The sequence below is a fragment of the Hyla sarda genome, unplaced genomic scaffold, assembly GCF_029499605.1.
Source record: "Hyla sarda isolate aHylSar1 unplaced genomic scaffold, aHylSar1.hap1 scaffold_1942, whole genome shotgun sequence".
Lineage (NCBI taxonomy): Eukaryota > Metazoa > Chordata > Amphibia > Anura > Hylidae > Hyla > Hyla sarda.
In genome coordinates, this window is record NW_026608598.1 from 37,153 (window position 1) to 59,920 (window position 22,768).

The 22,768-nt window shown below is 44.5% G+C and overlaps 1 pseudogene; it reads right to left on the reverse strand.

Annotated features, from left to right (window-relative positions):
* Positions 1-352: 352 nt before the first annotated feature.
* On the reverse strand, positions 353-7,732 carry LOC130316629 (involucrin-like; annotated as a pseudogene).
* Between the last annotated feature and the right edge of the window lie 15,036 nt (positions 7,733-22,768).

Consider the following 22,768-nt stretch of genomic DNA (forward strand, 5'->3'; position numbering starts at 1 on the left):
AGTGTTTTATGTTTCCTTCTTGTTAGGATTTGTGTCTTATGTTTCCTTCTTGTTGGGATTTGTGTCTTATGTTTCCTTATTGTTGGGATTAGTGTCTTATGTTTCCTTCTTGTTGGGATTTGTGTCTTATGTTTCCTTCTTGTTAGGATTTGTGTCTTAAATTTCCTTCTTGTTAGGATTTGTGTCTTATGTTTCCTTCTTGTTGGGATTTGTGTTTTATGTTTCCTTCTTGTTGGGATTAGTGTTTTATGTTTCCTTCTTGTTAGGATTTGTGTTTTATGTTTCCTTCTTGTTGGGATTAGTGTCTTATGTTTCCTTCTTGTTGGGATTAGTGTCTTATGTTTCCTTCTTGTTAGGATTTGTGTTTTATGTTTCCTTCTTGTTGGGATTAGTGTCTTATGTTTCCTTCTTGTTGGGATTAGTGTCTTATGTTTCCTTCTTGTTAGGATTTGTGTCTTATGTTTCCTTCTTGTTGGGATTTGTGTCTTCTTGTTGGGATTAGTGTTTTATGTTTCCTTCTTGTTGGGCGTTGTGTCTTATGTTTCCTTCTTGTTGGGATTTGTGTCTTATGTTTCCTTCTTGTTAGGATTTGTATCTTATGTTTCCTTCTTGTTGGGATTAGTGTTTTATGTTTCCTTATTGTTAGGATTTGTGTCTTATGTTTCCTTCTTGTTGGGATTTGTGTTTTATGTTTCCTTCTTGTTGGGATTAGTGTTTTATGTTTCCTTATTGTTAGGATTTGTGTCTTATGTTTCCTTCTTGTTGGGATTTGTGTCTTATGTTTCCTTCTTGTCGGGATTTGTGTCTTCTTGTTGGGATTAGTGTTTTATGTTTCCTTCTTGTTGGGCATTGTGTCTTATGTTTCCTTCTTGTTAGGATTAGTGTCTTATGTTTCCTTCTTGTTGGGATTTGTGTCTTATGTTTCCTTCTTGTTGGGATTTGTGTCTTATGTTCTCTTCTTGTTAGGATTTGTTTTATGTTTCCTTCTTGTTGGGATTTGTGTCTTATGTTTCCTTCTTGTTAGGTTTAGTGTCTTATGTTTCCTTCTTGTTGGGATTTGTGTTTTATGTTTCCGTCTTGTTGGGATTTGTGTTTTATGTTTCCTTCTTGTTAGGATTTGTATCTTATGTTTCCTTCTTGTTGGGATTTGTGTCTTATGTTTCCTTCTTGTTGGGATTTGTGTCTTCTTGTTGGGCGTTGTGTCTTATGTTTCCTTCTTGTTGTGATTTGTGTCTTATGTTTCCTTCTTGTTGGGATTTGTGTCTTATGTTTCCTTCTTGTTGGGATTTGTGTCTTCTTGTTGGGATTAGTGTCTTATGTTTCCTTCTTGTTAGGATTTGTTTTGTTTCTATCTTGTTGGGATTTGTGTTTTATGTTTCCTTATTGTTAGGATTTGTATCTTATGTTTCCTTCTTGTTGGGATTTGTGTCTTATGTTCTCTTCTTGTTAGGATTTGTTTTATGTTTCTGTCTTGTTGGGATTTGTGTGTTAAGTTTCCTTCCTGTCAGGTTTTGATTCTTGCATTTTCTTTTTTTTATCTAACTTTTTATTTCTTGTCTGTTCGGCTGCAGTGGGTAATGGCTGTCACTGGACCCCCCTGAGGATATTCAGCATTACTATCTGCATTCTTATCTCACTGGCTGGAATTGGGGTCACAATTTGGGTTGTAGGTAAGAAGCGTCTAAAGTTTACTGCCAATTAGTGCACGGCCACAGCAGAGATCTGTGCTCAATAGTACAAGATCCCTGGTGAGGAGAGATCTGTGTTCGATCATATAAGATCCCTGGTCAGGAGAGATCTGTGCTTGATCATATAAGATCCCTGGTCAGGAGAGATCTGTGCTCAATCATATAAGATCCCGGGTGAGGTGAGATCTGTGCTCGATCATATTAGATCCCTGATGAAGTGAGATCTGTGCTTGATCATATAATATCCCTGGTGAAGAGAGATTTGTGCTTGATCTTATAAGATCCCTGGTGAGGAGAGATCTGTGCTCAATCATATAAGATCCCTGGTAAGGAGAGATCTGTGCTTGATCATATAAGATCCCTGGTCAGGAGAGGTCTGTGCTCGATCATATAAGATCCCTTGTGAGGAGAGATCTGTGCTTGATCGTATAAGATCCCTGGTGAGGAGAGATCTGTGCTTGATCATATAAGATCCCTGGTCAGGAGAGATCTGTGCTTGATCATATAAGATCCCTGGTTAGGAGAGATTCTTTGCTCAATCATATAAGATCCCTGGTGAGGAGAGATCTGTGCTTGATCATATAAGATCCCTGGTGAGGACAGATCTATGCTCGATCATATAAGATCCCTGGTGAGGTGAGATCTGTGCTTGATCATATAAGATCCCTGGTCAGGAGAGATCTGTGCTTGATCATATTAGATCCCTGGTAAGGAGAGATCTGTGCTTGATCATATAAGATCCCTGGTGAGGACAGATCTGTGCTTGATCATATAAGATCCCTGGTGAGGTGAGATCTGTGCTCGATCATATAAGATCCCTGGTCAGGAGAGATCTGTGTTTGATCATATAAGATCCCTGGTGAGGTGAGATCTGTACTCGATCACATAAGATCCCTGGTCAGGAGAGATCTGTGCTTGCTCATATTAGATCCCTGGTAAGGAGAGATCTGTGCTTGATCATATAAGATCCCTGGTGAGGACAGATCTGTGCTTGATCATATAAGATCCCTGGTCAGGAGAGATCTGTGCTTGATCATATAAGATCCCTGGTGAGGACAGATCTGTGCTCGATTATATAAGATCCCTGGTGAGGAGAGATCTGTGCTTGATCATATAAGATCCCTGGTGAGGAGAGATCTGTGCTCAATCATATAAGATCCCGGGTGAGGTGAGATCTGTGCTCGATCATATAAGATCCCTGGTGAGGTGAGATCTGTGCTTGATCATATAAGATCCCTGGTGAGGAGAGATCTGTGCTTGATCATATAAGATCTCTGGTGAGGAGAGATCTGTGCTTGATCATATAAGATCCCGGGTGAGGTGAGATCTGTGCTTGATCATTTAAGATCCCCTGTCAGGAGAGATCTGTGCTTGATCATATAAGATCCCTGGTGGGTACAGATCTGTGCTCGATCATATAAGATTCCTGGTCAGGAGAGATCTGTGCTTGATCATATTAGATCCCTGGTAAGGAGAGATCTGTGCTTGATCATATAAGATCCCTGGTGATGACAGATCTGTGCTTGATCATATAAGATCCCTGGTGAGGAGAGATCTGTGCTCAATCATATAAGATCCCGGGTGAGGTGAGATCTGTGCTCGATCATATAAGATCCCTGATGAAGTGAGATCTTTGCTTGATCATATAAGATCCCTAGTGAGGAGAGATCTGTGCTTGATCATATAAGATCCCTGGTGAGGAGAGATCTGTGCTCGATCATATAAGATCCCTGGTCAGGAGAGATCTGTGCTTGATCATATAAGATCCCTGGTGGGTACAGATCTGTGCTCGATCATATAAGATTCCTGGTCAGGAGAGATCTGTGCTTGATCATATTAGATCCCTGGTATATAAGGAGAGATCTGTGCTTGATCATATAAGATCCCTGGTGATGACAGATCTGTGCTTGATCATATAAGATCCCTGGTGAGGAGATATCTGTGCTCAATCATATAAGATCCCTGGTGATGACAGATCTGTGCTTGATCATATAAGATCCCTGGTGAGGAGATATCTGTGCTCAATCATATAAGATCCCTGGTGATGACAGATCTGTGCTCGATCATATAAGATCCCTGATGAAGTGAAATCTTTGCTTGATCATATAAGATCCCTGGTGAGGAGAGATCTGTGCTTGATCATATAAGATCCCTGGTGAGGAGAGATCTGTGCTCGATCATATAAGATCCCGGGTGAGGTGAGATCTGTGCTTGATCATATAAGATACAATACAGGGATATAGGTCACTACTGTGGTAGATGTAACAATACATTGGCTAATCCCTCAACACTGATGTTAAAATTTAGACATTCACCAGTATATCCTTATATGAAGGACACACCAGAGCCCGCACACCAACGCCAGTATATCCTTATATGAAGGACACACCAGAGCCCGCACACCAACGCCAGTATATCCTTATATGAAGGACACACCAGAGCCCGCACACCAACGCCAGTATATCCTTATATGAAGGACACACCAGAGCCCGCACACCAACGCCAGTATATCCTTATATGAAGGACACACCAGAGCCCGCACACCAACGCCAGTATATCCTTATATGAAGGACACACCAGAGCCCGCACACCAACGCCAGTATATCCTTATATGAAGGACACACCAGAGCCCGCACACCAACGCCAGTATATCCTTATATGAAGGACACACCAGAGCCCGCACACCAACGCCAGTATATCCTTATATGAAGGACACACCAGAGCCCGCACACCAACGCCAGTATATCCTTATATGAAGGACACACCAGAGCCCGCACACCAACGCCAGTATATCCTTATATGAAGGACACACCAGAGCCCGCACACCAACGCCAGTATATCCTTATATGAAGGACACACCAGAGCCCGCACACCAATGCCAGTATATCCTTATATGAAGGACACACCAGAGCCCGCACACCAACGCCAGTATATCCTTATATGAAGGACACACCAGAGCCCGCACACCAACGCCAGTATATCCTTATATGAAGGACACACCAGAGCCCGCACACCAACGCCAGTATATCCTTATATGAAGGACACACCAGAGCCCGCACACCAATGCCAGTATATCCTTATATGAAGGACACACCAGAGCCCGCACACCAACGCCAGTATATCCTTATATGAAGGACACACCAGAGCCCGCACACTAACGCCAGTATATCCTTATATGAAGGACACACCAGAGCCCGCACACCAACGCCAGTATATCCTTATATGAAGGACACACCAGAGCCCACACACCAACGCCAGTATATCCTTATATGAAGGACACACCAGAGCCCGCACACCAACGCCAGTATATCCTTATATGAAGGACACACCAGAGCCCGCACACCAACGCCAGTATATCCTTATATGAAGGACACACCAGAGCCCGCACACCAACGCCAGTATATCCTTATATGAAGGACACACCAGAGCCCGCACACCAACGCCAGTATATCCTTATATGAAGGACACACCAGAGCCCGCACACCAATGCCAGTATATCCTTATATGAAGGACACACCAGAGCCCGCACACCAACGCCAGTATATCCTTATATGAAGGACACACCAGAGCCCGCACACCAACGCCAGTATATCCTTATATGAAGGACACACCAGAGCCCGCACACCAACGCCAGTATATCCTTATATGAAGGACACACCAGAGCCCACACACCAACGCCAGTATATCCTTATATGAAGGACACACCAGAGCCCGCACACCAACACCAGTATATCCTTATATGAAGGACACACCAGAGCCCGCACACCAACGCCAGTATATCCTTATATGAAGGACACACCAGAGCCCGCACACCACGCCAGTATATCCTTATATGAAGGACACACCAGAGCCCGCACACCAACGCCAGTATATCCTTATATGAAGGACACACCAGAGCCGCACACCAACGCCAAGGTTTCTCAAGATGGTGCGAGACCTAACGCTAGTGCTACCTGTGCTTGATAAGCAGAACAGGGGCCAGTGGGCAATTACGGCAGCATTCGGTTGACTCACAGCGTCCTCCCAGATACCCTCCAATGTGACTGAGCACATACAATGGGAGGGGGAGGCTGCATACACTGGTGAATGTCTCCATTTTACCATCAGTGTTGAGGGATTAGCCAATGTATTGTTACATCTACCACAGTAGTGACCTATATCCCTGTATTGTATTCTAATTGTTACACATCCGCACTGTCTATCTGGTGTAGGATTCTATTGTGGCACTTGTAGTCCGCTGCAGGAATCCTCCATTGTTTGCATTTTTATGCTGGGGATCGCCCCTAACAACGGACACAAGGGCAGGATCTGCTCCCCCAGTATAAATGCCCAACCGCATCCTCAACCGCAACAAAAAACGTGATCTCAAATGACTGGAGATAGTTAGTATGGTCTTTTTTTTTCAACCATACTAACTATCTCCAGTCATTTGAGATCACGTTTTTTGTTGTTTGATCATATAAGATCCCTGGTGAGGTGAGATCTGTGCTTGATCATATAAGATCCCTAATGAGGTGAGATCTGTGCTTGATCATATAAGATCCCTGGTGAGGTGAGATCTGTGCTTGATCAAATAAGATCCCTAATGAGGTGAGATCTGTGCTCAATCATATAAGATCCCTGGTGAGGAGAGATCTGTGCTTGATCATATAAAATCCGTGGTGAGGTGAGATCTGTGCTTGATCATATAAGATCCCTGGTGAGGAGAGATCTGTGCTTGATCATATAAAATCCCTGGTGAGGTGAGATCTGTGCTTGATCATATAAGATCCCTGGTGAGGTGAGATCTGTGCTTGATCATATAAGATCCCTGGTGAGGTGAGATCTGTGCTTGATCATATAAGATCCCTGGTGAGGTGAGATCTGTGCTTGATCATATAAGATCCCTGGTGAGGTGAGATCTGTGCTTGATCATATAAAATCCCTGGTGAGGTGAGATCTGTGCTTGATCATATAAGATCCCTGGTGAGGTGAGATCTGTGCTTGATCATATAAGATCCCTGGTGAGGTGAGATCTGTGCTTGATCATATAAGATCCCTGGTGAGGTGAGATCTTTCCTCGGCAACCGCACCTGTTACAGGTGAAGATTATTTTGATGTCATTTATGTGGGAACCAAGTTTCATTATAACCCTGACCCTGCAACCGCCTTTTGTCTTTATAGTGACCTATGTGCTGAGGAATGAGAACTCCAACCTCTATGCAGGTAAGTCACAGAGAGGAATATATAGGGGCCATTACAGTCCTGTAGAGGACTATATAGGGGCCATTACAGTCATGGAGTGGACTATATAGGGGCCATTACAGTCACAGAGAGGACTATATAGGGGCCATTACAGTCATGGAGAGGACTATATAGGGGCCATTACAGTCATGGAGAGGACTATATAGGGGCCATTACAGTCCTGTAGAGGACAATATAGGAGCCATTACAGTCATGTAGAGGACTATATAGGGGCCATTACAGTCACAGAGAGGACTATATAGGGGCCATTACAGTCCTGTAGAGGACTATATAGGAGCCATTACAGTCATGTAGAGGACTATATAGGGGCCATTACAGTCACAGAGAGGACTATAAAGGGGCCATTACAGTCATGGAGAGGACTATATAGGGGCCATTACAGTCACAGAGAGGACTATAAAGGGGCCATTACAGTCATGGAGAGGACTATAAAGGGGTCATTACAGTCATGTAGAGGACTATATAGGGGCCATTACAGTCACGGAGAGGACTATATAGGGGCCATTACAGTCATAGAGAGGACTATATAGGGGCCATTACAGTCATGAGAGGACTATATAGGGGCCATTACAGTCACGGGAGGACTATATAGGGGCCATTACAGTCACGGAGAGGACTATATAGGGGCCATTACAGTCATAGCGAGGACTATATAGGGGCCATTACATTCATGGAGAGGACTATATAGGGGCCATTACAGTCACGGAGAGGACTATATAGGGGCAATTACAGTCATGGAGAGGACTACATAGGGGCCATTACAGTCATGGAGAGGACTATATAGGGGCCATTACCGTCATGGAGAGGACTATAAAGGGGCCATTACAGTCATGTAGAGGACTATATAGGGGCCATTACAGTCCTGTAGAGGACTATATAGGGGCCATTGCAGTCATGTAGAGGACTATATAGGGGACATTACAGTCACGGAGAGGACTATATAGGGGCCATTACAGTCACGGAGAGGACTATATAGGGGCCATTACTGTCCCGTAGAGGACTATATAGGGGCCATTACAGTCATGTAGAGGACTATATAGGGGTCATTACAGTCACGGAGAGGACTATATAGGGGCCATTACAGTCATGGAGAGGACTATATAGGGGCCATTACAGTCATGGAGAGGACTATATAGGGGCCATTACAGTCATGGAGAGGACTATATAGGGGCCATTACAGTCACGGAGAGGACTATATAGGGGCCATTACCGTCATGGAGAGGACTATATAGGGGCCATTACAGTCATGGAGAGGACTATATAGGGGCCATTACAGTCATGGAGAGGACTATATAGGGGCCATTACAGTCACGGAGAGGACTATATAGGGGCCATTACAGTCCTGTAGAGGACTATATAGGGGCCATTACAGTCATGAAGAGGACTATATTGGGGCCATTACAGTCATGGAGAGAACTATAAAGGGGCCATTACAGTCCCAGAGAGGTATCTGCTATATAGGGGCAATTAGATTGTCCCCTCGTAGGGGCTATGAAGCTAATATTTCACCATGAAGGAGCTGCAGACCATTGGTTTAAGTAGGCTTCATGTAATGCATAATTTCCCCAGTGGTGGCGCTGTAGGAACATAGATTACAGACATCACAGGGGGTCTCAGTAGATGTGTCCCGTCCAGGTCACTGCTCTCATTTGCTGTTTTAGTCCAGGTGAACTCTCCAGATCATCGTCTCACCGTGTATGATGAACAAGAACAAACATGGCGGCTGGTGTGCGCGTCCTTAGCCAATGCAGAGGTGGCCACGCTGAGCTGTGAGGAGATGGGCTTCATCAGGTACTGGGCCGCTTCACCTAGAGTTATACCCCAATTTATATAAAGGACATGGAGGCTGTTGGGCCCCTTCTCAGGCTCCTCATCTCCCCCCATCCCATGGATATTCAAAAATATTCCCCCCCCCCCCCCCCCCCAAAAAAAAAAAAAAAAAAGGTTGGGTTCATAGGTCATGTTACCCTAATATCCTGTACATGTGTCATGAAGGGGCTCCATTTTGGGGTGTAGTTTTGGGGCCCATAGTTTGTATACAGTCATGACGGTAAATGTTGTCCCCCCTGAAATGTTTCTATATAATGAAGTATTTCTCACAGGAAAGGATTGCAGGAACACAGGTTTATTCCCTTTGTGTATATATATATATATATATATAGATCTCCTCTCCTCTGTATATATATATATATAGATCTCCTCTCCTCTGTATATATATATATATAGATCTCCTCTCCTCTGTATATATATATATATAGATCTCCTCTCCTCTGTATATATATATATATATATATATATATATATATAGATCTCCTCTCCTCTGTATATATATATATAGATCTCCTCTCCTCTGTATATATATATATAGATCTCCTCTCCTCTGTATATATATATAAAGATCTCCTCTCCTCTGTATATATATATATATAGATCTCCTCTCCTCTGTATATATATATATAAAGATCTCCTCTCCTCTGTATATATATATATAAAGATCTCCTCTCCTCTGTATATATATATATATAGATCTCCTCTCCTCTGTATATATATATATAGATCTCCTCTCCTCTGTATATATATATATATAGATCTCCTCTCCTCTGTATATATATATATATATATATATATATATATATATAGATCTCCTCTCCTCTGTGTATATATATATATATAGATCTCCTCTCCTCTGTATATATATATTGCAGTAACACAGGTTTTGCTATACACATCTTTATTCCCTTTGTCTGTATTGGAACTAAACCAAAAAAGGAGGAAAAAAAGCAAATTGGACAGAATGTCCCTCATTTACTATTCTAAACCTGACCTCTTTTGTCGGGTTTTTTTGGCGCATCTTTGTCTGCACCATGTCGCAGATATCATGCGCCAGTCTGCGACACGATGCAACATTTTTTCCCAACGGACCCGATGTGGATTCTCCCAAACCCGAAAAAGGGGCGTAACCCGACATTTCTGAGCTTTCCCACGTATTTATAAAGGTTTCCAACCCGAATTTGTTGAATTGTTGTGGATTTTTTCCCGACAGCTCAGAGGAGTTGGAAACCAAAACCAACAAAACCCACGTGCGACAAACAGGATGCGACATAATAATAAGTATCAGGGGAAAAAAGCAGTCGGGTAAGAAAGCAAGATAGACTTACACCCCGATTTTCTTAGTAAATGAGGGCCAATATGTGTATCCCAACACCAAACTCCAAAAATGGTCCGGACACAATTATTGGCCCCCTTCATAATTGTGGATAAATAAGATTGTTTCCAGCCTGTGATGTTCCTTTACACTCACCTGGGGCAAGTAACAGGTGTGGGCAATATAACAATCACACCTGACAGCAGATAAAAAGGAGAGAAGTTCACTTAGTCTTTGCATTGTGTGTCTGTGTGTGTCACACTAAGCATGGACAACAGAAAGAGGAGAAGAGAACAGAAAGAGGAGAAGAGAACAGAAAGAGGAGAAGAGAACAGAAAGAGGAGAAGAGAACAGAAAGAGGAGAAGAGAACAGAAAGAGGAGAAGAGAACTGTCTGAGGACTTGGGAACCAAAATTGTGGAAAATATCAACAATCTCCAGGTTACAAGTCCATCTCCAGAGATCTAGATTTGTCTTTGTCCACAGTGCGCAACATCATCAAGAAGTTTACACCCCATGGTGCTGTAGATAATCTCCCTGGGCGAGGACAGAAGAGAAAAACTGATGAAAGGTGTCACTGCAGGATAGTCCGGATGGTGGATAAGCAGCCCCAAACAAGTTCCAAAGATATTCAAGCTGTCCTGCAGGCTCAGGGAGCATCAGTGTCAGCGCGAACTATCTGTCCACATTAAATGAACTGAAACGCTATGGAGCCAGGAGGACCCCACTATGGAGGAGATCCAGGAGGACCCCACTATGGAGGAGACCCAGGAGGACCCCACTATGGAGGAGACCCAGGAGGACCCCACTATGGAGGAGACCCAGGAGGACCCCACTATGGAGGAGACCCAGGAGGACCCCACTATGGAGGAGACCCAGGAGGACCCCACTATGGAGGAGACCCAGGAGGACCCCACTATGGAGGAGACCCAGGAGGACCCCACTATGGAGGAGACCCAGGAGGACCCCACTATGGAGGAGGACCCCACTATGGAGGAGACCCAGGAGGAGACCCCCTAGGAGGAGACCCACTATGGAGGAGACCCACCAAGGAGGACCCCACTATGGGAGACCAGGAGGACCCCTAGGAGGAGACCCCCATGGAGGACAGAGGACCCCACTATGGAGGAGACCCAGGAGGACCCACTATGGAGGAGACCCAGGAGGACCCCCACTATGGAGGGGAACCAGGAGGACCCCACTATGGAGGAGACCCAGGAGGACCCCGCTATGGAGGAGACCCAGGAGGACCCCGCTATGGAGGAGACCAAGGAGGACCCCACTGCTGACACAGAGACATAAAAAGCAAGACTACATTTTACCAAAATGAACTTGAGTAACCAAAATCCTTCTGGGAAAACGTCTTGTGGACAGATGAGACCAAGATAGAGCTTTTTGGTAAAGTCCATCATTCTGTTTACCGAAAACGGAATGAGGCCTACAAAGAAAAGAGCACAGTACCTACAGTGACATATGGGGGAGCTCAGTGATGTTTTGGGTTGTTTTGCTGCCTCTGGCACTGGGGGCCTTGAATGTGTACAAGGAGGTCCCAGCACTCACCGATGCAAGCAAATGGTATTTATTGTATATCCAAGTCACAGGACGCGTTTCGGCACTTAGCCTTCCTCTGCTGTCAACTGGTTCGCTCGCAGGCGCCAGTTATATGCACGAGGAGGCGCCCTAAAAAGACGTCACTTCCACTGGCCGGCACGCCGGGAGTGACGTCACGTAGTCATAGTAACATGTCAACAAGGCATCAAAATGTAAACACAAAGCGTTACATGTACAGTGTCATGCAACAGTGTAATTCATGCGTAGTAACAAGAAGAACACGAAGAAGCAGTGCGCCTCTTCCCCTCAGGAGCCACAGCGGGGAAAAAGAAACATCAGGTAATGTAACTGGACGGACGCGGTGCGCGCTCCCCCTGCAGGGGGGAGTTGGCACAGCTAACTGTCCGAGGACGTAATAAAAATGCCTGTGGCGGTAAGGTACTGTGACCCCAAAAAGGCGATTCCCAAATCCCAATTCAAGAGAGTACAGCGTATCGTTAGTGACCCTGACACACAACAGACCAGACTTGATGAGATGGAGTCCAGATTTAGAGAGAGAGGATACCCCGAATATATCCTTAGAGAAGCCAGAAGTGACACCCCACGCACCAGAATACAACCTACTACCCAACGCATACCATTTGTACGCGAGTTTCACCCGTGCACGCCCAAAATAGACAACATCGTACGCAAACATTGGCACATACTGCAGGAGGCATATCCCAACATCCCTGAGTTCACTTTACCACCACTGATTTGTAACAAAAGAGCACCCAACTTATCCAACAGCCTGGTACGGGCCCTACCCAAACAAGATGAAGGCATATCTACCCAGAGATTCCTTACATCTAGACACAATGGCACCTTCCGCTGTCTTCAATGCTCCCAATGTAGCAACGTGTTAAAGGGTGATAACATTTCTCACCCCCACACGGGCAGAACATATACAATTAATGGATATCACACATGTCTAAGCAAAACGTGATCTATGCGATCAAATGCCCGTGCGGACTACTGTACATAGGGGAAACCATGCAGACAATTCGCTGTGGTAATTACCTGTTACCTGTCCCATTCCATTTCAAAGAAAAAAGTCACTCCATCTCCCAACTTAAATTCCAGGTAATCGAGCAGGTCACTTTACCTAAAAGAGGGGGTGACATAAAGAAACGCCTATTATTTAGGGAAGCTTTTTGGATTCACACCCTGCAAACTTTAGAGCCAAGAGGGCTCAATAGGGAATATGAAATAACCAACTTACTGTGAATTCCCCACTGACCTCTGATCTTTTAGCTCTCACAAGCTCGGTCTGATCCTGGCAATCGGGGAGGTGGGTTGTCTTAGTCTATCCCCTCGGCTGATGGGTATGTTTTCTATGTCCAAGTTCGTGTGCCTTCTCAGTATATAACTTGGTCTTCAGTTAGACCATATTGTTTGCTACAATGTAACTTGGTGACTGTGCCACAATGTCACCTCGTAATTACTTATTATTTTTTGTCCCCTGTGACCACCAGTTGATTGTTGGATTTTTTATTCTAGGATGACATATGGATGCTATATGGACGCTATGCTGCTATTACTAGCTATCTGTCTGACATTATACCTACCTTTCTCCTTTTCTCAGATATGGGATCATACCACCATTACTTTGTGCTACCAGGTCCCATGAGCAAATAGGCTCTGGTGGGTCCTCCCTGACTGTCACTCAGTGGGTGACCAGTTTTGGCTGGATGCGCGGCTGCGCTCCCCCCTCAAACGACAGGTCTTTATTGCGCCACTGTCCACTGCCAGACGTGAGCGGCTCTTGGGGTCACAGTACCTTACCGCCACATGCGTTTTTATTACGTCCTCGGACAGTTAGCTGTGCCAACTCCCCCCTGCAGGGGGAGCGCGCACCGCGTCCGTCCAGTTACATTACCTGATGTTTCTTTTTCCCCGCTGTGGCTCCTGAGGGGAAGAGGCGCACTGCTTCTTCTTCTTCTTCTTGTTACTACGCATGAATTACACTGTTGCATGACACTGTACATGTAACGCTTTGTGTTTACATTTTGATGCCTTGTTGACATGTTACTATGACTACGTGACGTCACTCCCGGCGTGCCGGCCAATGGAAGTGACGTCATTTTAGGGCGCCTCCTCGTGCATATAAGTGGCGTCTGCGAGCGAACCAGTTGACAGCAGAGGAAGGCTAAGTGCCGAAACGCGTCCTGTGACTTGGATATACAATAAATACCATTTGCTTGCATCGGTGAGTGCTGGGACCTCCTTTATTATATTATAATACTCTTTTCCTCATGCACCACCACTTTTCAGATAGTGCCGACCATTGCTCTACTATTGAATGTGTACAAGACATCATGAAATCTGAGCATTCCCAATGGATTTTGGGTCGCACTGTACAGCCCACTGTCAGAAATCTGGGTTTGTGTCCGAGATCTTGGGTCTTCCAGCAGGACAATGACCCCAAACATACATCAAAAAGCCCCAGAAATGGATGGGAACAAAGCGCTGAAGAGTTCTGAAGTGTCAGCAATGAGTCCAGATCTAAATCCCATTGATCACCTGTGGAGAGATCTTATAATTACTGTTGGGAAAAGGCGCCTTCCAATAAGAGACCTGGAGTTTGTAAAGGAAGAGTCCAACATTCCGGCTGAGAGGTGTAAGAAGCTTATTGATGGTTATAGGAAGAGTGCTCCAACATTCCGGCTGAGAGGTGTAAGAAGCTTATTGATGGTTATAGGAAGAGTGCTCCAACATCCGGCTGAGAGGTGTAAGAAGCTTATTGATGTTTATAGGAAGAGTGCTCCAACATTCCGGCTGAGAGGTGTAAGAAGCTTATTGATGTTTATAGGAAGAGTGGTCCAACATTCCGGCTGAGAGGTGTAAGAAGCTTATTGATGCTTATAGGAAGAGTGGTCCAACATTCCGGCTGAGAGGTGTAAGAAGCTTATTGATGGTTATAGGAAGAGTGGTCCAACATCCCGGCTGAGAGGTGTAAGAAGCTTATTGATGGTTATAGGAAGAGTGGTCCAACATTCCAGCTGAGAGGTGTAAGAAGCTTATTGATGGTTATAGGAAGAGTGGTCCAACATTCCGGCTGAGAGGTGTAAGAAGCTTATTGATGGTTATAGGAAGAGTGGTCCAACATTCCGGCTGAGAGGTATCAGAAGCTTATTGATGGTTATAGGAAGAGTGCTCCAACATCCGGCTGAGAGGTGTAAGAAGCTTATCGATGGTTATAGGAAGAGTGGTCCAACATTCCGGCTGAGAGGTGTAAGAAGCTTATTGATGCTTATAGGAAGAGTGGTCCAACATTCCGGCTGAGAGGTGTAAGAAGCTTATTGATGTTTATAGGAAGAGTGGTCCAACATCCGGCTGAGAGGTGTAAGAAGCTTATTGATGTTTATAGGAAGAGTGGTCCAACATTCCGGCTGAGAGGTGTAAGAAGCTTATTGATGCTTATAGGAAGAGTGGTCCAACATTCCGGCTGAGAGGTGTAAGAAGCTTATTGATGGTTATAGGAAGAGTGGTCCAACATCCCGGCTGAGAGGTGTAAGAAGCTTATTGATGGTTATAGGAAGAGTGGTCCAACATTCCGGCTGAGAGGTGTAAGAAGCTTATTGATGGTTATAGAAAGAGTGGTCCAACATTCCGGCTGAGAGGTGTCAGAAGCTTATTGATGGTTATAGGAAGAGTGCTCCAACATTCGGCTGAGAGGTGTAAGAAGCTTATCGATGGTTATAGGAAGATTGGTCCAACATTCCGGCTGAGAGGTGTAAGAAACTTATTGATGGTTATAGGAAGAGTGGTCCAACATTCCGGCTGAGAGGTGTAAGAAGCTTATTGATGGTTATAGGAAGAGTGATCCAACATTCCGGCTGAGAGGTGTAAGAAGCTTATTGATGGTTATAGGAAGAGTGGTCCAACATTCCGGCTGAGAGGTGTAAGAAGCTTATTGATGCTTATAGGAAGAGTGGTCCAACATTCCGGCTGAGAGGTGTAAGAAGCTTATTGATGGTTATAGGAAGACACTGATTTCTGTTATTTTTTTCCAAAGGGTGCAACCAAATATTAAGTTAAAGGGCCAATAATTGTGTCCGGACCATTTTTGGAGTTTGGTGACATTATGTACAATTTGCTTTTTTTCCTCCTTTTTTGGTTTAGTTCCAATACACACAAAGGGAATAAACATGTGTATAGCAAAACCTGTGTTACTGCAATATATATATATATATATATATATATATATATATACAGAGGAGAGGAGATCTATATATATATATATACAGAGGAGAGGAGATCTATATATATATAGAGTAGAGGAGATATATATATATAAATATCTATATATATATATACAGAGGAGAGATCTATATATATATATATATACAGAGGAGAGGAGATCTATATATATATATATATATATATAGATATAGATATACAGAGGAGAGGAGATCTATATATATACAGAGGAGAGGAGATCTATATATATATATATATATATACAGAGGAGAGGAGATCTATATATATATATATATACAGAGGAGAGGAGATCTATATATATATATATATATACAGAGGAGAGGAGATCTATATATATATATATATATATATATATATACACAAAGGGAATAAACATGTGTATAGCAAAACCTGTGTTACTGCAATATATATACATACAGAGGAGAGGAGAACTATATATATATATATATACAGAGGAGAGGAGATCTATATATATATATATATATATATATATATATACAGAGGAGAGGAGATCTATATATATATATATATATATATATAGAGGAGAGGAGATCTATATATATATATATATATATATATATACAGAGGAGAGGAGATCTATATATATATATATATATATATATATATATATATATATACAGAGGAGAGGAGATCTATATATATATATATATATATATATATATATACAGAGGAGAGGAGATCTATATATATATATATATATATATATATATATATATATAGAGGAGAGGAGATCTATATATATATATATATACAGAGGAGAGGAGATCTATATATATATATATATATATATATATATATACAGAGGAGAGGAGATCTATATATATATATATATATATATATATACAGAGGAGAGGAGATCTATATATATATATATATATATAGAGGAGAGGAGATATATATATATATATATATATATACAGAGGAGAGGAGATCTATATATATATATATACAGAGGAGAGGAGATCTATATATATATATATATATATACAGAGGAGAGGAGATCTATATATATATACATATATATATATATATATATATATATACAGAGGAGAGGAGATCTATATATATATACAGAGGAGAGGAGATCTATATATATATATATACAGAGGAGAGGAGATCTATATATATATATATACAGAGGAGAGGAGAACTATATATATATATATATATATACAGAGGAGAGGAGATCTATATATATATATATATATATATATATATATACAGAGGAGAGGAGATCTATATATATATATATATAGAGGAGAGGAGATATATATATATATATATATATATATATATATATATATATATACAGAGGAGAGGAGATCTATATATATATATATATACAGAGGAGAGGAGATCTATATATATATATATATACAGAGGAGAGGAGATCTATATATATATATATATATATATATATATACAGGGGAGAGGAGATCTATATATATATATACAGAGGAGAGGAGATCTATATATATATATATATATATATACAGAGGAGAGGAGATCTATATATATATATATATAAATATATATATATACAGAGGAGAGGAGATCTATATATATATATATACAGAGGAGAGGAGATCTATATATATATATATATATATATACAGAGGAGAGGAGATCTTTATATATATATATATATATATATATACAGAGGAGAGGAGATCTATATATATATATATATATATATATATATATATATATATATACAGAGGAGAGGAGATCTATATATACACACAAAGGGAATAAACCTGTTACTGCAATCCTTTCCTGTGAGGAATACTTCATTTTATAGAAGCATTTCAGGGGGGACAACATTTACGGCCATGACTGTATATGACTCTGCTTGTCAATGTTACAATATTGTATGTAGTCTATGGAGATATGTTGTATCAGTCGCCATATTGTCTTTTCAGGTCCATGAGCTACCAGGTGCTTAGAGTGGAGATGGCCGGAACTAATGGCACCTCGGGGTATTACTGTATCCAGACATCTCTATTACGCAGCGCCAAAAGACTTCAGGATGTACTGACTGTGTGGTAAGAGCCACCATCTTGAGGCCTCAGTGCCGAGTCTGTAGCCATAAGGTCCCCTCATCTGTGAGAACCCCAAGGAGAGGACCGCAGTTGTTAGGCAACGTGCCCATAGCAACCAGGCTGTCAGACATGATTCACTGATGAGCCCAAAGCTGGACCGTCCATTTCCTATGGCAATCCCAATGTCCGTTGTGTCTCTGATTTTGTGTCTCATTTTAGGGGGAACTCTGATGTATTTTTATCATTTGTAATAATGCCTGCTCACCCATAGAGGCCATACAGGGGAGCCCTACAGTTCCTGAGTCCAATAGAGGCCATACAGGGAGAGCTTTTCAGTGTTGGTTCGGCATAGATGGCATACAGGTGGAGCACTACAGTTCCTGAGTACCATAGAGGCCATACAGGGGAGCAATACAGTTCTGGGGCCTCAAAATGGCAAGAAAGAGGGAATCCTTCAATGCCAGGGCTCTATAGAGGCAATAAAGGGGTCCTGATGATTCTGTCTGCAAATTGGGTGATATGAATAATAACTGTGTTTCCTGTTTTCTCCACAGCGACTGCCCCAGCGGTCAGTTCCTCTCCGTTCAGTGTCAAGGTAAATAAAACCACTAGAGCTGAGCGAGGAGAACCCCCAGATCCCTCTTATATCCCACTTAGAGATGAGTGAGGAGAACCCCCAGATCCCCCCCTATATCCCACCTAGAGATGAGTGAGTAGAACCCCCAGATCCCCCCTATATCCCACCTAGAGAAGAGCAAGGAGAAACCCCAGATCACCCCTATATCCCACCTAGAGATGAGCGAGGAGAACCCCCAGATCCCCCCTATAACCCACCTAGAGATGAGTGAGGAGAACCCCAAGATCCCCCCTATATCCCACCTAGAGATGAGTGAGGAGAACCCCCAGATCCCTCCTATATCCAACCTAGAGATGAGTGAGGAGAACCCCCAGATCCTCCCTATATCCTACCTAGAGATGAGTGAGGAGAACCCCCAGATCCCCCCTATATCCCACCTAGAGTTGAGCTAGGAGAACCCCCAGATATTTCCTATATCCCACCTAGAGATGGGTGAGGAGAACCCCCAGATCCCTCCTATATCCCACCTAGAGATGAGTGAGGAGAACCCCTAGATACCTCTTATATCCCACCTAGAGATGAGCGAGGAGAACACCCAGATCCCTCCTATATCCCACCTAGAGATGAGCGAGGAGAACCCCCAGATCCCCCCTATATCCCACCTAGAGATGAGTGAGGAGAACCCCCAGATCCCCCCTATATCCCACCTACAAATGAGGGAGGAGAACCCCCAGATCCCCCCTATATCCCACCTACAGATGAGGGAGGAGAACCCCCAGATCCCCCCTATATCCCACCTAGAGATGAGGGAGGAGAACCCCCAGATCCCCCCCTATATCCCACCTAGAGATGAGTGAGTAGAACCCCCAGATCCCCCCTATATCCCACCTAGAGAAGAGCAAGGAGAAACCCCAGATCCCCCCTATATCCCACCTAGAGATGAGCGAGGAGAACCCCCAGATCCCCCCTATATCCCACCTAGAGATGAGTGAGGAGAACCCCAAGATCCCCCCTATATCCCACCTAGAGATGAGTGAGGAGAACCCCCAGATCCTCCCTATATCACACCTAGAGATGAGTGAGGAGAACCCCCAGATCCCTCCTATATCCCACCTAGAGATGAGTGAGGAGAACCCCCAGATCCCTCCTATATCTCACCTAGAGATGAGTGAGGAGAACCCCTAGATACCTCTTATATCCCACCTAGAGATGAGCGAGGAGAACCCCCAGATCCCTCCTATATCCCACCTAGAGATGAGTGAGGAGAACCCCCAGATCCCCCCTATATCCCACCTACAAATGAGGGAGGAGAACCCCCAGATCCCCCCTATATCCCACCTACAGATGAGGGAGGAAAACCCCCAGATCCCCCCTATATCCCACCTAGAGATGAGTGAGGAGAAACCCCAGATCCCCCCTATATCCCACCTAGAGATGAGTGAGGAGAAACCCCAGATCCCCCCTATATCCCACCTAGAGATGAGTGAGTAGAACCCCCAGATCCCCCCTATATCCCACCTAGAGAAGAGCAAGGAGAAACCCCAGATCCCCCCTATATCCCACATAGAGATGAGTGAGGAGAACCCCTAGATCCCCACTATATCCCACCTAGAGATGAGTGAGGAGAACCCCCAGATCCACCTTATATCCCACCTAGAGATGAGTGAGAAGAACCCCCAGATCCCTCTTATATCCCACCTAGAGATGAGTGAAGAGAACCCCCAGATCCACCCTATATCCCACCTAGAGATGAGCGAGGAGAACCACCAGATCCCTCCTATATCCCACCTAGAGATGAGCGAGCAGAACCCCTATATCCCACCTAGAGATGAGCGAGGAGAACCCCCAGATCCCTCCTATATCCCACCTAGAGATGAGTGAGGAGAACCCCTAGATACCTCTTATATCCCACCTAGAGATGAGTGAGGAGAACCCCCAGATCCCCCCTATATCCCACCTACAAATGAGGGAGGAGAACCCCCAGATCCCCCCTATATCCCACCTACAGATGAGGGAGGAAAACCCCCAGATCCCCCCTATATCCCACCTAGAGATGAGTGAGGAGAACCCCCAGATCCCCCCCTATATCCCACCTAGAGATGAGTGAGTAGAACCCCCAGATCCGCCCTATATCCCACCTAGAGAAGAGCAAGGAGAAACCCCAGATCCCCCCTATATCCCACCTAGAGATGAGTGAGGAGAACCCCCAGATCCCCCCTATATCCCACCTAGAGATGAGTGAGGAGAACCCCAAGATCCCCCCTATATCCCACCTAGAGATGAGTGAGGAGAACCCCAGATCCCTCCTATATCCCACCTAGAGATGAGTGAGGAGAACCCCCCGATCCTCCCTATATCCCACCTAGAGATGAGTGAGGAGAACCCCCAGATCCCCCCTATATCCCACCTAGAGTTGAGCTAGGAGAACCCCCAGATATTTCCTATATCCCACCTAGAGATGGGTGAGGAGAACCCCCAGATCCCTCCTATATCCCACCTAGAGATGAGTGAGGAGAACCCCTAGATACCTCTTATATCCCACCTAGAGATGAGCGAGGAGAACACCCAGATCCCTCCTATATCCCACCTAGAGATGAGCAAGGAGAACCCCCAGATCCCCCCTATATCCCACCTAGAGATGAGTGAGGAGAACCCCCAGATCCCCCCTATATCCCACCTACAAATGAGGGAGGAGAACCCCCAGATCCCCCCTATATCCCACCTACAGATGAGGGAGGAGAACCCCCAGATCCCCCCTATATCCCACCTAGAGATGAGTGAGGAGAACCCCCAGATCCCTCCTATATCCCACCTAGAGATGAGCGAGGAGAAACCCCAGATCCCCCCTATATCCCACCTAGAGAAGAGCAAGGAGAAACCCCAGATCCCCCCTATATCCCACATAGAGATGAGTGAGGAGAACCCCTAGATCCCCACTATATCCCACCTAGAGATGAGTGAGGAGAACCCCCAGATCCACCTTATATCCCACCTAGAGATGAGTGAGAAGAACCCCCAGATCCCTCTTATATCCCACCTAGAGATGAGTGAAGAGAACCCACAGATCCACCCTATATCCCACCTAGAGATGAGCGAGGAGAACCACCAGATCCCTCCTATATCCCACCTAGAGATGAGCGAGCAGAACCCCCAGATCCCCCCTATATCCCACCTAGAGATGAGCGAAGAGAACCCCAAGATCCCCCCTATATCCCACCCAGAGATGAGTGAGGAGGACCCCGAGATCTCTCCTATATCCCACCCAGAGATGAGTGAGGAGAACCCCCAGATCCCCCTATATCCCACCTAGAGATGAGTGAGGAGACCCCCAAGATCCTCCCTATATCCCACCTAGAGATGAGTGAGGAGATCCCCCAGATCCCTCCTATATCCCACCTAGAGATGAGTGAGGAGATCCCCCAGATCCCCCCTATATCCCACCTAGAGATGAAGGAGGAGAACCCCCAGATCCCTAATATATCCCACCTAGAGATGAGTGAGGAGAAACCCCAGATCCCCCCTATATCCCACCTAAAGATGAGCGAGTAGAACCTCAGATCCCCCTATATCCGACCTAGAGATGAACGAGGAGAACCCCCAGATCCCTCCTATATCCCACCTAGAGACGAGCGAGGAGAAACCCCAGATCCCTCCTATATCCCACTTAGAGATGAGTGAGGAAAACCCCCAGATCCCCCTATATCCCACTTAGAGATGAGTGAGGAAAACCCCCAGATCCCCCCTATATCCCACCTAAAGATGAGCGAGGAGAATCCCCAGATCCCCCCTATATCCACCCAGAGATGAGTGAGAACCCCCAGATCCCCCTATATCCAACCCAGAGATGAGTGAGGAGAACCCCAGATGCACCTTATATCCCACCTAGAGATGAGTAAAGGGAACCCCCAGATCCCTCCTATATCCCACCTAGAGATGAGTGAGGAGAACCCCCAGATCCCTCCTATATCCCTCCTAGAGATGAGTGAGGAGAACCCCCAGATCCCCCCTATATCCCACCTAGAGATGAGTGAGGAGAACCCCCAGATCCACCTTATATCCCACCTAGAGATGAGCGAGGAGAACCCCCAGATCCCCCCTATATCCCACCTAGAGATGAGTGAGGAGAACCCCAGATCCCTCCTATATCCCACCTAGAGATGAATGAGGAGAACCCCCAGATCCAGCCTATATCCCACCTAGAGATGAGCGAGGAGAACCACCAGATCCCTCCTATATCC